The sequence below is a fragment of the Coloeus monedula genome (assembly GCF_965178545.1).
Source record: "Coloeus monedula genome assembly, chromosome: 1".
Classification (NCBI taxonomy): domain Eukaryota; kingdom Metazoa; phylum Chordata; class Aves; order Passeriformes; family Corvidae; genus Coloeus; species Coloeus monedula.
The window spans coordinates 47,370,281-47,386,900 of record NC_138781.1 but is presented as its reverse complement, the minus strand read 5'-3'; positions in this window follow the sequence as shown (position 1 = coordinate 47,386,900).

The window sequence follows — 16,620 nt, the reverse complement described above, 5'->3', positions numbered from 1 at the left end:
TTAAATGGAGCATTTCACCTTTCCAAATGGGCATTCTTTTGACCTTTTAAAGACATCCATGCAGTTAAGAGATTCAAATCTGAAAAAAAAAAAAAAAAAAGGGACAAAAGAAAAGCAGGGCACAGTCCCCACAAGGTTTTTGAAATTCTTTTTCTAATTCTTCTTCCAGATCCAGAAACCCACAGCAGGGTACTAGCTGACCATGTGCTGAAATCTTAAAAAACATGAACCTGGAGTGTTTCCATACAAACAGGACAAAAAGATTTCTGGATATCAGGAAATGTGAAACAATTATGGAATCACCGAACTGTTAAGTTTGGAAAAGACCTCCAAGACCATTGAGTCCAACCGTTAATGTAGCACTGCCATGTTACCATCAAACCGTGTCCCAGGTGACACATTCACACGGGGGTTTTTTGAACTATTTCAGAGATGGTGATTCCACCACTTCCCTGTGCAGCCTGTTTTAATGCCTAAACACCCTTTCAGTGATGAAATTCTTCCTGTTATCCAATCTAAACCTCCTCTGGTGCAACCTGAGGCCGTTTCCTCTTGTCCTACCATCTGTTACTTGGGAGAAGAGACCAACTCCCACCTGGCTACAACCTCCTTTCAGATGCAACCGAGCAAAACTCTCAGTGAAATCAGCAGGAATTTGTCCTAAAGAGTCTGAGTAGCAAACTCAGGATTGAAAATCAGATTTCCTAACGGAAACAATAACATGATCTGCCACTTACACAGAATAAGTAGAAAATACATATGTGTTCATATGGATACACACTTATATAGATACTCTCAATAACACTCCAGTGCAACCAGCATATATGCATACATCGTGAAGGAATTATCACGTTTAACAACAGGCAAAACAAATCCTTTTGAAATTGGTATTCCTAGATGCTTTGTGCATTTTGCTGTAAAATCTAGATTTCTGTGGTTAAAAAAAAAAAAAGTTTAGGGATTTTTATTAAAACAAAAGATAATTCTCTTTCTCAAAATGGAGCATTTAATTTTGAAGAGAACTGCTTTTGGATAGAGTATGCTGTTACAATGCTTTGCATATATTAATGCAAGTCACAGATGCTAGAGAGAATTAAAAAACCTATTCCCAGAGAGATTAATCCAAAATTAAAATTTATTCTGCACCAAGTTAAATAGGCCATACTGGGTCCTTCTTTGCTGATCACAAATAAAATGTAATTTCAGACTATGAATTTCTTGCATTGTAACCGTGAATGGTTTAATATTTAGGTGCTGTAGTATTTTTATGGAACCCTTGTTATGTGCTCCTACATGCTACATATGAACCCACCAGCAGTACATATTCCAGCAACTTTATATCAAATGGGGACAGTTTATAAGAAATGTTCTGTTTGCAGTGGTGAACCATTTCATGCTGGAAACCATTTTTTCCTTTCACTTCAGACATTTTGCTGTTCATAGCAGTCCATCCTGCTGGAGGCTGTTGACTAATAAAATGAGTCACATTGAAATGCTGTAATATCCCTTCACCTTTACCAAAGCACTTACGCAAAACTTGTCCTTCGGTATCCCACAATCTTTTCTTTTCCCCCTTAAGGAGGAGAGCCTCATGATACATATTCACAGTGACCCTGAGCTGAAAGAGAGTGAACATGTGCTGTAGCTGGCAGTTTTACAACTGTTGGTCAAAACACTCCAAACTAAAATTGCAATAATATTCTCTAGAAAGAGGCTCTTCCCTCTGAGACATCCACTCAAGCTCCAAATTTCAACCATTACCAGCAGCAGAAACCCACAGAGACAGATGGAAAAGTTGACCAAGAGGCCTCTGAATACACAGGGAAATAAAAGAGAAAAAATCTTCAGAGAGAAGACTGAGTTTTATTCAGCATGATCAGAATTTTTTAAATATTCACTCCAGCTGAAAACTTGAGTAAAGGAGGCTTCATTAATTTCTTGCCAGGGCCCTTAAATAAAAGCAGTTAAACTCCACAGGACAGAGGAATCCTCAACATGCTGGGAGAAACCACTCGTATTTTCAGACCAGCAGAAAATGAGCCTGGTAATTCTTTTCCACACCCTGATGGAGATCACAGCAAAACAGAGGGCAATAATCAAGAGAGAAGATGAATTTTAACTCTGAGGGCAGGTGGGGAGAAAAAAGGGAAGCCTTGGCACAGCAGGGAGAAGCCGTTCTGTGTGAAGAGACAGTGGAAACACAAACTGCTTTGTAGGAAGCCACTGGCAATACGTGCCCCTGTTGTTCCTGCGGGTGGATGTTTCTGGACACGCAGCTGGACATCGCCACTGGTGACATCTAACAGAGGGAAGTGTGCACACGCATCTGACTCACACACCCACTCAGGCAGCTCTGCTGACAGCTCCTACCTTGAGAGCCTTTCTGATTTGCTGTGCTGCCTGTAGCATCCTGTTATGTGCTGAAAGAATCCCTGAAGTGAAACGCTTACCAGGCTGGGAGCTGCTGCTCCTTGAGATGCAGCCATCCAGGCCCAACAGTCCTCAAAGAAAAACACACACCCGATGTACAGCTGAAGATAGAGACTTCAAAGTAGATTACCTCAGCTTACTGTCTTCAAGGCAAAATCTCTTTATGTATTTATCTCTTGTGAATTAAGACATTCACCAAAAAAACCCACAAGAGTTAAACCTAAATCTGTTATTATAATTTTTCCCCCTTGACTGTTACCACTTACTGAGAACTAATTGGTTTATGACCAACTTAAACTGCCTTCTATTATTCAGAGCAAAACATTTGATCCTTTACATCTAATAAAGGCAGTTTGTATAGATAAAATCTTCAAAATTATCCATCTAAAATTTTATTTCTGTTGCTACTTCTATGCAGTGAGTAAAGGAAACCTTAAAACCAACTTCATGGAGGAACTGTATTCTAGAAATGCATTTTAACCCATTCTAATCAAATTTTCTGTACAGCATGACTATGAAATTCTTGTTTACAGCTAATGAAAACAATTTGCAAAGAATAATTTACAAAGCTACTTGTCTTCAAAATAATGAAAAAAATAATTGAATTTTTATTTTAAATGCTATAAATGATGTATGTAGCTTTTCAGTAACACATGATCAGTGGCTTATGGTTCATCTGAAAATTGGTCTGGTTTATTTCCTCTTAGTATAGGTAATTTATCAATAGAACATAGTTACAAATTCCTACCAAAAAACGTAGCTGCTGTGTAGAGCTTCAGTTAAGCTTGTCCATACAATTACAGGAGGAAATACATTCTCAAGGTGTTTGTAGTCAATATTTCATATCACTCTAAGATTTTTCATTCCTCTATGGAGATGAACATTTGGCATTGTCCTAGATTTTAGACTTTGCTTGTAATAAATTTCAGGAATCTCTTCTCTTGGAATTACCCTCAATTTTGAAAGCTTATGTCCCCTTCTTCACTGAGCTCTCTAGACTTTTTGGACTATCTGGAAGAGGCTCGGGAGTTAAAATAGGTGAGTATGGCTGCTGAGAAGCACTGCAATACAAGAATGAACAAACCTGATATAGAATAGTATATATATTTTTATGGCTAGTAGGTCAACATTTTTAGTCAAGAGCTCAGGTTTGAGAATAATCTGAGGTTTGCACTTTGCACATGTGTGGTATAGCAACAGGGGCATGTAAAGAGAGCAGCTTTGGAACAGGACCTAAACTTCCTGATTCTGATTCTGATTCTGATTTAGAGCTGCCTATAGAGCCTCCATGGAGTCAGTCCCACAGCACCACAAGACGGATTTTCCAATTAAGTTCTCGTCAGGCCGGTGTCCAGATACAGCTTGGTTGTTTGGGCTGCTTTAAAGAGAGATTTGTATCTGTTTTCATTCCAAATGGAAAGCAGCTTCTTAAGCCAGGAAATGTCAGGAGGAGTCAATATTACTGATTTATGCAAATATATTATTTGACTAATAACTCTGACTTTTCTAAAAACTGGAGGCCTTTCTTTTTGGAAAGTAATCTTAAAGACATCTGTTTATATCCTGTTCATGATCCTGCTTATAGATAACCACAAAGGAAGGGTCCAGACAAATTTCTTCAGGGTCTTTCCAAAGAGTACTGACACAAAGCCGTCATGTCTAACTCACAGTGGACACTACCCAGCATTGATCTGAGTGAGCTACTCTTCCATCTTCCTCCTGTGAAACTGAATCACAGACACTAAACCCCAAACACACTCACAGCAGTCAATGAGGGATGGGAGTTGATGAGAGACCATGCCAAAAGAAAAAAGGATAAGTTTTCCTTTCCTTGTGAAAGGAAGACCTGTTCTTGGGAGGGTTCTAGAAGACACGTGAAATATCAGAGCCCTCAATCTATTGTTCTTCTGGTGATTCCTGATCATAATGCACGCCTTGCAGGGAGAAGACCATTGTTTTGACAGGTCAGGTGCATTTATGAGATGTAGATGGGGCCCTAGATGGTTTACTGCTTAACAATGAAAGGAGTCGAAGGAATGTGTCAGCTGATACAGGCTGGTAGAGTTGCTAGTGTGTCACTGGAGTTGTGCAAGAAACACATTATGTGAACTTATGCTACTAAACATCTAGTCTGAACACCTGCTTTCATAAGCACTAGTCCATAAGCAGTTAACCACAACAGGAATCTTCTTAGAAATTGCTTATGTAGCACATGTTCTTCTGGCTGGAGTAAGGAGTTGCTGTGTTCAATTCTGCGCTCTTGTTTACAAATACAGACAGCAGAAAGCAGTTATTTTAAACACAATTCAGTCAAGATTTCTCTTCAGTCTTGCTCTCACATTGCCTTTGCTTGTTGTTCCCTCACTTTCAGATTCCTGTCACACACAATCACAACGAAGCCAGTGCCCCAGTCCCTTTCCTTGCTGCCAAGTTTGAAAGGACCCACTGCAAAGTTCCTGCTCAGACCTTAATCATTCCTCTCTGTGCCTTGGGACAGGGATTTCTGTTGATCCAAGTGAAATTAAGCAAAGATGTGTATCTGCTTTTCTCTTTTTTCTCTGTATAAAAAGTATGTGGCATACCTGCTAGTACCAGTGAGAGCTGAACTTGAATGTAGATTGAATGGCAGCTACCTACAGCCTTACAGGACACCCCAGGAGGCAATTCAGTGTTCAAAGTAAGATGTAAGAATTTATTCCTATCATATCTCCAAGTCTTTTGGAGTTTACACTTACTTACCTTCACTGATGTAAGTCGCTTTCTTTCTGTTTGCTTGGTGCAGTTCACAGTGGTAGAGTGAAATCCAAAGACAAGAAACAGAAGCTCTTAAGTCTTTCAATCATATGGCACAATACCTTCTACTCTTGAGAACACCCGTATTATACTCAACTCCACATTACCATTTCCACTTTTGAGAAAATAGGACAAACTTGAGAAATCTAGCTACATTTAGGAAAGCATTAGAGAGACCAATCTTCTAAATAACAGGACACCTTTTGTACCTTTCTAAATTTCACCTGCAGCCAAGCACTTTCCCCTCTCACAGTGTCTGAACATACTCTTCCCTGGCTAAGGAGACAAGTTTTAGACTAGAAGTGATGCTGAAAACAAGCTTGGTTTCATTTTCAATTTTTCTTTTTTTTTTTTTTTTTCAACTGGAAAGTGTGGTGCTGAATATACCTCCCTTTAGATGGATGGCAGCTTTGAAATTTCCTAAATATGACATTTTAGAGTACAATTTCTGATCTGGTACTAGTAGATACAGCAGTAAAATTTGTTCCTTTTAGCTCCCTCAGGAATTTGCTTAGTGGTTTTTTTAATGCTATTTTAGTATTAACCATCCCTTGAAGGTTTGTGGAGAGCCAAATCTACATCTCTGTTCAGCTGTCAGTAAGACATTACTGACTGTGGTAGGGACAGAAGTAGCCAGGAGGATTTTGGCTCAAGTACTCACAGTAGGGAAATATTGTAATTCTCCATATCAAAAAGGAATATTCTAATTTGAGGAGGAAAGAGAAAATGCCTTCACCATTAAAATGGGCAATGCATCCTGCATCATATGATACAGTCATAGTGATCCTGGTTCTCTGCCTTCCCCCATACAACTGAATGTACACATGCAACACACATGTGCACACACACTTGGACTGACCTGACTCACTCCATGCCTGAGAGCACACCCTTTTTAGGACTGGGTAAATAGTTTCTTACTGAAGCCCATAAAAGATTTCTTTTACAGTCTGCTTTGGCATTTACCCAGTACTCTACAAAATGGGACTGATGAAAGGGGAGTAGATGCTGTAAATTTGTGACAGATTAATATATCAATTAACCTTTTTCCTACAGCTTTATCATTGTAATGAAGTAGCAACTTAAACAATGCAGTCTGTTGCCCAAGTTTGTTTTGAGAAACTTCAATATTAGACTTGGCTTTCTCAGTGGCAAGCAAGTTAAAATGACAGCAGTATTGATTATTGCCTCAGCAGCACCACGATCTGCTCGCAGCAGCCTGTGGAGAATAGAAATCTAAACAAAAGGAGAAGGTGGGCCAACAGCTGCAGATGGTGCTTAAACAGACACTCAGTTGCACACAGGCTCCCAGCAATCCTGGCTGTAATCGCTTACTCCTCGAAATATTCTTAGGACCAGGAAAGAGAGGCTCCTTTAATTGTCTGGTATTATAAAGGTTTTCAGAGAGAATTTGGTCATTTCTGTTTGGCAACACCTCAGATAAATTCACATCATTTCCCATTGCCCATAAAGAATCATGCCATCATATGCCAGAGAGATGCATTCTCATTCCCTCCTCAGCTCTGGAGCAAGGAACAAGGGCCCCTTCACAGGGCTTGCACATGTAAGGTCATGGTAGATCTTCAGCCTCTTTGCTGAACTGATGGCAGAGTTTCCACTCAGGTCTCAGGGGTTCTAAGTCATTAATGGACCACTCACCTTTGTGCTAAAATCTGGATTCTGGCTTGGTTTAAACAGCAAAGCTGATGGTTTTTCTTCCCCATATGGACTAGTAGGTATGATTCATAACGTCTCATGGCACCACATATTTTGCAAAGTTAATCTGATCAGGTCTGTATTTAAAATCACTGTGGGTTTGAGTCCTAGTAAATCTGCTGCAGATGTGAGCCTTCTACATCCAAGTCCAGCTGGCAGGTCATCATGTGCATCCCTATGCAGATGTGTTGGAAAAGCACCCAACTCATATGCTTAAGCTCTTAAAGGAGTCTTAGCACCAGCACTTGGCCTCCAGCTGCACTAACATGACTTAAAGGCTGGCTTGCCTTAAAACTGCTGTAGGCAAGGATAAGGATTGCGTCCCCCACAGCTGCCTATAAGATCTATTGTTTTCCTATGGACAGCCAGTTGTCTCAGTTCTAGTAGGGAATCGAGTTTTGACTCTATAGAGAAACTGGGGCAGCGCTGTGGCATGACTGCCTATTTAGCAGACAAGCAGGGCACCTGAAAGTCAGAGTAACACCAGAGATTTTAGGCTGATTATGTGAGCATGAAATATCTTCCAGTGGGTTTTGTGTGGCTGGCTGGCTGTCACTACAACCCACAGTCTGCAGCCAAGTACCCTTCAGGCTTCGAAAGACACCCAAGAAGGTTGGGGTTGATACACCACTTCTATAGACTGGTGTAAATGTTTGTATTCCTGCTGTTCATACCTTATCAATGTTTGTGCAGGAGGAATTTCCCTTTCTGAGATGTTCATTGTGAGCCCTTTAATAAAAAAATGCACATTGAAAAACAAATTATATTTTTGGAAGAAAAAACAAGCCTAAAAATAATAAAGATTAGTTAAAACTTTACTAAGCATGTCAGTAAATTCTCTATAGCTTTCTGACTCATTGCCCTCCTTCATATTATTCCCTTGGCTCATGGTAGTTTGTGTTTCTTTATAATGACAGTTCCCTTATTAGAGATAAATCTTGAGGTTTTGACAGTGCAGAATGTAAGTGGCACCTCAGAGTTGCAGCACCTACCTTATCTTGCTAATAAGATACCAAGAAGGGAAACGGTGATGCAAGCTCTTGCTTAGTCCTGAGACAGGTGCCACCCACACTAGGAAAGGGTTACCAAGAACCACAGCACAGGCTCATCTGTTGGTGCCAGAAGAACAGGTGTGCAATTGAGAGTTCAGGGACATCAGACTAGGTCTCATCACACCATTTTCTTCATATCCTTTTGTCCATGTGGATAGCAGTACTTGGGGCTTGGATACTTCCCATTAGTTAAGTGAACTACAATGAGACTGGAGGAAAAGGGCAACGACCAAGAGTGAAATAATCCTGCTAATGCCTAACTCCTTTCCAAGTGTATAGTTCCTTATGGCACACGAGAGACGTTTTTTGAAGAACTGTTGTTGTATCCCCATCATTCAAACATTGAGCACATTTTGTACGTTGATGTAAGTCAATCCTGTTGGGGGCCTTCCATTCAAACTGCTTCTTTGAAAAGACTGGGAAGCATCATTAAAATTCAAGTTGCCAGGCTTAGCTGTTTTGAGACACTGGTTGTAAAGCATATTTGTTAAGCACCATCTGCTGTACATTTAGAAAATAGCAACCAAAATTGCTATTCCCTTTCCAGCTTTTAAAAAAATATAAATGAAATAAATTTTGTCAACTGTCTAATAAATTATTTCACCTCTGGAATGTAGCAACAACAGTATATATATAGTCCTAAAAATGCATTATCTATCTATGTAAAGTTATATGTAGACCACAGACTGGGATAGACAATTGGAGGAGAAACTGCATTACAAAACACTATGTCCTATAACAGAACACTGGAAGGAGATGAGGAAATAACAGCGATGTTGAGCCTGATTTCCAGATGTACTAAATAAAACAGGATGAATACAACTGAAGACAAAGCATTGTCTTTCTAGGGCAAATTTAACATGTGCTAACCACATCACACAACCATAAACCAGAAATTATTCAGCAGTTAAAAATCCTAAATGAGGATTATTAGTTTGTCAATATGGTTTAATTAGAAAAACAATTATTACCAATACTCTAAAACATTAAAATTCTATTGGTGGTGAACTGTAAATGATGAAGAAAAGTACTCCAATTATTAGCCTGAATTAGGCAAATAGCCTGAAATATGTAAATAAATACGGAGACTGTTTAAATGAAAACCAGACACCACTTTTTTCTCATTCTCCATGTAAGCTCTTTCTTTCATACTTTTCCTAAATAAGATTTTTCTCTTTGTGCATTTTTATGAAAAAAATGAGTGTCACAAGCTATTCAGCTCAGAAAAGGTCACACAGGAGGGAGGGAAGGATTACTGCTGTGATGTGCAAGGAACAGGCTGCCCAAATGAACAAGACAGCAGAAGTGGAGGAGCCCACCAAGTGCTCTGCTAGAGGTGCCCATGGCACCTATATTTTGCCTCCACAAGCAGTGCAAGTGCTCTGCAAAAGGTCAGTCTGTAAAGCTCTTACACTGGGCAGAGACAAAATGTTGATTGTTCATATGCTTGATCTCACCAAGAGCCAAGTGAAGCCTGGCAAGGGAGAAATGGGGGTAAAATCCATAAATGCACACTGCTTTGAAGGAGAATTAATAATGCAGCATTCTTGGTGAAGAGGCTGCATCCAAAATGGGTGGGGAAAATAATATGTAATAACTGTGACCACTAGGTGGTTATTCTGGGGTAGAAGTTAATGTGTTACCAGGAAAGTCGTCACCAGGAACAAGCAGCATGCAGGGCATGATCACGCAGCCTTTGAAGTACAGCCCTTGCCACGTCCGCATTGCCCTCACACCCCAGTAATGGAAGAAAGTCTGAAGGGACAAGCCTGCACACCCCAAAATGAACATTCAATGTCTCATGATATTGAAGCAGCTTGTCACTGAGGGCTTCTCATGAATTTAGTTAGTACAGACCAAGCAAGGAGTCCCACAGCTACAGGGGATGCAGCACCAGTAGTCCTGTGAATTTCAGGGAAAGTGCCAAATCTCTTACCTTCTGTGCTCTCCTCATCCCCTCATCGCCTCCTTCCAGGAGGAAGAAACCCATCAAAGAAGGTCTTCTTGCTCAGGGTAGAGCAAGGCTTGCTCTCAGTCCTGGCCATTTAGGTTCATGACTTACTTAAAATTTCAGAAGCAGAACAGGCTGCTCCTGGCAAAGAAAAAAATATAAAAATACTTGACAATTTTAAGGACTGATCTGGAGCCTAATGGACATTAACAGGAGCCTTGCCCAAACACAGACCAATGGGTTTCTAACAAATACATTGTTTCTCAAGTTTCTGTGATTTTTGTAAAGCATCATCATTTCTGTTTCACCAGTGAGAAAATGAAGGCAAACAGCAGTGAAATAACTTGGCCAAGCAGATGGGTCACCACCTGAAGCAAGGGTCCCAAAATTCCATCTCCCTAATCACAGATAAAAGTAAAGGAAAAGAGTTTACATGGCTCCTTTCTCCCATTCCAAGAAATAGCAGTATTTAAACTTTTAGAACACAGTATCAACCATTGTGTGGGAGACGCTGTTTTTCTGAGTCAGACCTTGCAAATCATAACAACAGTTTTGCTGACAGCTATGAAATAATAAGGCATCAATATTTATCTGCATAAAGATAATAAATATCAGTTTATAGGGGAAGAAATAATGTCTGTACAAACATACTCATCACAATCCTACTTTTACAAAATTGTATTAATACAATATTCATACAAAAACTGAATGGACACTGAAAGACAAGCCATGGCAGCTGCACAGTTTGCAGTTTTGTAAGAGACTACATAATAAATTTAAATTCAGCAATGGTATAAACTGAGACATACTGAAGAAGACAGAAATTAAGTAAAATTTTAAATAGGTATAATTTTATATTAATGCACCTCAGGTGAAATCTATTAAAATTTAGCATGAGTAAGCAAAGCAATTCTAAACACTAAAATGTAAACATTCTGCAGTAATGCTCTTGACACTACAGAGCATTCTTCACAAATTGCATATAAAATATTTAGTGTAACCCACCCACACATTAATGGCTTCAAACACCTAATATATGTGATACACACTGCAATTCTCCCTGCAGCTTCTCTTCCCCTTAATAATTTGTTAATTGAAATGAACAAATAAAAAGCCCCAAAATGTCTTTTGACATAGATATTATTCTATGGGTCCCTCTAAAGCTATTCTTGAGGCACACTAATATGAAGAAAGTCAGGGTTGTATATCCAACATGGTGGGGTCCAAAGACCTGCATAGTTACACCCCAAACTAGAAAACAAACACCAGATGCCTAAGATGGGATAAGTTATTTCCTCCAAACTCTACTCATTTATTTCACTCCATTCAAGACACAGTAAAATTTTAACTGTGTAGAAATTTTAACTGTGTAGAACTGCATCAGCACATATCCACTTCTGAGTTTTGATTCATATTCTGTACAGCCCAATCAAGTTTTTTCTTTGGGTTTTGAAAGCCATTCAGTGATACTTGTTAAAGAAGCTGAATACTTGCTTTAATACTAAATATTTTTTTTAAAAAATAATTTTCTTAGTTATCTTTTCTTCATCAGCCTCTATAGTCATAATTTTCCTTATTAATACAATTTATAAAAATTATTGTGAAAATAAGAGAAATAATTTTCTCCCATCATTTAAAAACTGATCTCTTGTAGCAAATTATTTATACTGATTTGGGCTGCAGATGTTTTTATTCTAATATAGTGTTATCAGAGTTTTGTAATGAACTACAGCTAAAGGCAATTGGGAGTCTAACAACTGAGGGCAGCCACACCAGGATTGTGGATTACCTCCACAGTTATAAAGTCAAGACAGTGTTAGTATGAACTCAACCTAGTTTAAAACCAGTATAGCTAGAAACAGTTAATTCACTGAAATTGTTCCCTACTTTTACCAGTGCAAAAGAAAAAAAATCAAGTCCACTATGTCCCTTTGTTTTAACAATAACAACATATAAAATAGAGTAGGAAATTACAATATGATGGAAGAAATTATTATGTTGACATAGGAAACCAATAGAAAAAAAAATCTCCAATCTTCTGAAGTCTCAAAAGGCTTCAAAAAGCCTTAACTTGTATGATTTTCTAGCAGAAGATATCAGCATGATCATAAAATACATCTATGCATGGAAATCATGAAGAAATACAAAAAATCACAAGGTTTAATATTTGATCCTGCCAGATGCCGAACTCTCTGGCCCTGGCCCAGCAAACCATTTAAGCATGTGGTTAGAAGTCAGCATGCATGTTGCCCCATTGAAGCAAAGGAGGTTATTCAAAGTTTGAGCACAGTTAAGTGCTTTGAATGATTGGGTCATTAAAGTACCAACCACTTACTGCCAGAGCATAAGGCTAAATTGCTGCTATGAGCAGGTTGTTGCAGAGCTGTCAATTATGGGCCTTACAAACGCTCTCTGAAGTGTGCTTTGAAGCATTTCTTCACCACTGGATAAGGGGAAAAAAAAGGTGGGTCTGTCTGGGCAGGAATTTCCTACATTCCCATCAATTCACTTTCATGTGCAAGACCAAACTATATTGATGCCCAGGTATAAGCATCACTTAGGGAAATAGAAAGTACTATCAATGATAATGATAATTATATAATGCCACTGCTCTCCCACCACACATATGCACCCCATTAGAGCCAGCTTCCTCCTGTGTGCAGGGCTGGCATTAACTCAACTTGCCATGAAAAGGGTGAAGTCATGCTGATGCCTCTAGGAGAGGCCTCCTAGACACAGAGGCTAGACAGGAGTAAGGGAATAAAGGTAGGTATTTATTTGAAAGGCCTTTAAAGGTACCTCTGGGGAGCCAGAGGCTACTGCCAAGATGGACCCCGAGATGGACGACAGGTCACGAGTTCTTCACACTTTCATAGGCTTGGTTCATTTGCATAGCAGGGTTAATTCTCCAATTAAAGCTTCAGTTTAATGGTGTAATTTCCCCTCCGCTTGCCCCCCTTAGAGGCTCTTTGGTTTATACTTTTTGGGCCTAGGATGGTCTGGCTGTCCTTGAAGAGCAGGCCCAGAGAGGCTTTGTTATGTCTACCTAGCACGAGAGAGCAGAAGTTAACAGGCTACAAGAAAGTTCAGAGTTACACACTAAGCAGTACAGAATCTGAAAAATATAAAAGTTAAAACCTTAGGCATCAATGCAAATAGCAAATGCTACATCACTTGAAGTTTCTAAAATCATGCTTGATGCCAAGTAATGTTGCTGCCTGGTAAAACTGGTGTTGCAAAAAAAGTGACTTGTGCTCTCTCAGAAGGAAAACTTGCAATTTTATCTCAAAGCCAGGAACAAGACTAGCTATAAAAGTGCATTTGTAGCTTTTGTTCTGACAGTTGTGGTGATGTGTGTTCACTAAAATGTTTATCCTGGAGGAAACCAAGGCAGGTTTGCTGTGCTAGTGGAAGCATGAGAAACTAATTTCTCATCTCAGCCCTGGAAACAAAATCCCTTTCCTTAACTTTGGTGAATCCTTCAAAGGTGATGTAACAGTTGAGAGAAAAGTAGGAATAGACTCATAATCTTATTTTAATTATGGATTTCTACACCTAACAATATAGCTATTCCAATCAGATCTCAACACATGATTACACTGCCATTGGATTGGGGTTTTGAGTGTTTGGTGGGGTGGTTTTCTTTCCATGGCCATGTGAGGGATCAAGAGCTACCTTGTGTTCACAGGAGGAGAACCCTATTTTATTGTTAGAAATTCTGGTGCTGGGGTATCACAGTTATTTTGCATAGAAATATCGATCTGTGCAACAACTTTTAACACAGAGAAAAGGCAGCATGGTGTCATGAAACATTTGCATTTCTAGTAGACTAGAAATGGTTCCGTAAGGGAGCAGAAACATCTCTCTTGCCACAGGACTTTCTAAAAATGGTAAAATCAGGGACAGAAGAATGAGTATTTGATCAGTGTTATGTAACGTGAAGTTCCCATTTGTCAAATACTGAGACCTTGGCATAATATCCTTTAGCTGGGACTGTTCTGAAATAGCTGAACACCTCACCACTTCAGTACTAAATGCTGTTGACTGACTCTCTTTCCAGTCTGTCCAGCTGAAAATGCATGGGTTGTTATTGTCATATGTTAGCTCTGATACCACCTGGTCCACTTTTGATGAAGGCAAAAAAAAGCAAACCACCGTACCCCTACACAGCTGTTCAAGATCAGTCCAGCTATTGCAACTGTCAGGTTCTGTCAGTGAGAAGCCAGGCAGTGGCAAACTATATTTGAATCCTGTGTTCAGAAAAAGCAGAAAATACGAGAACTTATTTCTTTTAGGTTATCTGCTGGAAACTACTTACGTGATACAAGGATGGATTTGCATTTAGGACAGATATTAAGAATATTTTCTTTTTTGTTGTTGTTTTTTGGTTTTTGTCCAAGTGCAACCAACCTTACTCTATAGAAGAAAAGTGTTGGCAGATGTGGGACTCTTGGGCTACAAGTCAAATTGCTCTGTTTGGCTATGGCTTGTCTCCATGGTTTATAAAACACAATATACATGACAAAAATAGACATAACTGAAAGTTCATGAGGAGGAAGTAAATACATTTGACCTCCACATACACCAAGTAAAAGCTGATTTCCCAGTGATGATGATATGGGAGAGATGGGGCAACCTGATGCAAAGCAGACCTGAGCAGATCAGTAAAATATCAGCTGACATTACCCTGGCATGGCATTTTAGAACATTTTCCATCTTTAAACTTTAAAAAGATGCAAAAATCCAAAGCCTTGTTTCCCCAATGAAGTTCAGAATATTAAATTACTTGCCAGAGAACACACAGCAGGTTAATGGTGAAACTACTGATCCAGGTCTCTACTTGACTCAGCCGGTTGGATTACAGAGGTGTTTCTCAGACTTCCCTTTTGGATCATTCTTTGACTGGAACCTCTGCTCCTTCAAATATATTTCACGTTACAAATCTGCACAAATATGCACAGATTGACATAAGCACTATCAAGATCAAAATTTACACAATCATCAGTTTTCCATGGTGAATACACCATGTGCCATATGAATTATCAATGTTATGTTATTATTAGAAACATTATTGCATATTAAACACATTTAGCATACTAAAATTGGATTACCAGTGAATTTCATAAAAAATAAATCTCCAGTGATATACAGGAAACTTCCAGCTCTAAGCATCCTAGGGGCAATATTCCATGAGCAAAGTCAAACTCTGTGAGGCCAGTAGTAATGATGTTATTGATGGTATTGGGCTAGACTTTCAACTTTTGAATGGTCTTGAAGGAGAGAGACAAAGAGAAGAGTGGAGTGCAACAGGCCCACCTGGGCCTGATCTGGTCTCAATAGCTCAGTTAGGCACACGGTAACCACAGATACAGATATAAAACCTCTGCCAAGTTGAAATTTGGGGGCAATTTCTAGAAAAGCAGAACACCCTAATCTTAGATGGTACATGTGAACTGAGCAGACAGACTATAGCACTTACTCTTCCCTTGAAAACGGTGGAGTTTGGAAGAAAAAGCTCTACAGCACCATAAGGGTACAATCACGTCACTTAGAGGTAAAACCACTTTCTTCCTCAGTCTACATCACTAAAGCAAAAAGCATGGGTCTACTCTTAATTAGGCAGATATGAAAAAGTTAAACCAAGGAATGAGTCCTCATTTTGAGATGACCTGGGTCAGGTTTCAAACTGAACCATTTTAAGATCTAAAAACAGAGTTCATCCTACAGAAAGACTGAGTCACCTCTTCACCTAGACTCAATTAAGCATTGCTTAAATGTGATCAGTGGACTGAGAGAGCTGGAGGGCTCTCCCTTCATCTTTCACTCACCTTTATAAGTCAGCAGAAAAGAAAAAGACAGATGTATACACTGTTCATGTATGCAATTCATGTTGCCTGTATTTTTATTTTAGAAGCACTGAGCAGTAAGTAATTAAAATCTGTCCTAAACTAAAGGTAGGCAAATATTCTTTTTAGTGGTTTAGACCACGCATCTCAGCATTGAAAGCTCACAGGCTGAAATGCTCTTTGGTCTAACTGATGCTTTAAATCATTTTAATGACTACCATTTTATATTTTAACTCTTTCAGCCAACTGCAATTGTTCTAAATTTCAGCTTTGCCATTCCATTAGCACATGAGCCACATAAAACTGCTTCCCAGTGCACTTGTGTGAGTCTTCAAAACCCTCTCTGCCAGTAAAACGGAATTATTTGATTTTTCCGAGAAAACGAACACAAAAGGGACATAAAAAGATCAAGCTGAGTTTATTTAAAATTTGGATGAACATCCATGGAACACTCTTGGCTTTATATGCCCAGCTCTTTTTAACACTGTGGTGGTACAGCATTTTGGATAGTGTGGTGTCTAAGTTAACCAGGTTCACTCAGCATCTTCCTCCAGGGTAGGATTACAGACAGGTTGTATAACTCAAGTGTTTACCCACTCACTTACTGTAAACTCAGGCCCTGCTTAAATTCCCGGAGAGAAAAGAATTAAAGGAGAAAGTTGTTCAAAGCATTACAATGTGCAATTTCAATGCAAGGCATGATGGAAGTAGCTGTGTGGGAGGATATTACTTCATTATAAACCTAAATCAGATGTACAAAGATTTCTATCATCTCCAGAGACCATTCCATCAGGCTCTACAAGAGGCTTTAAAGTGAAGAAAAATAGCCCCCTGT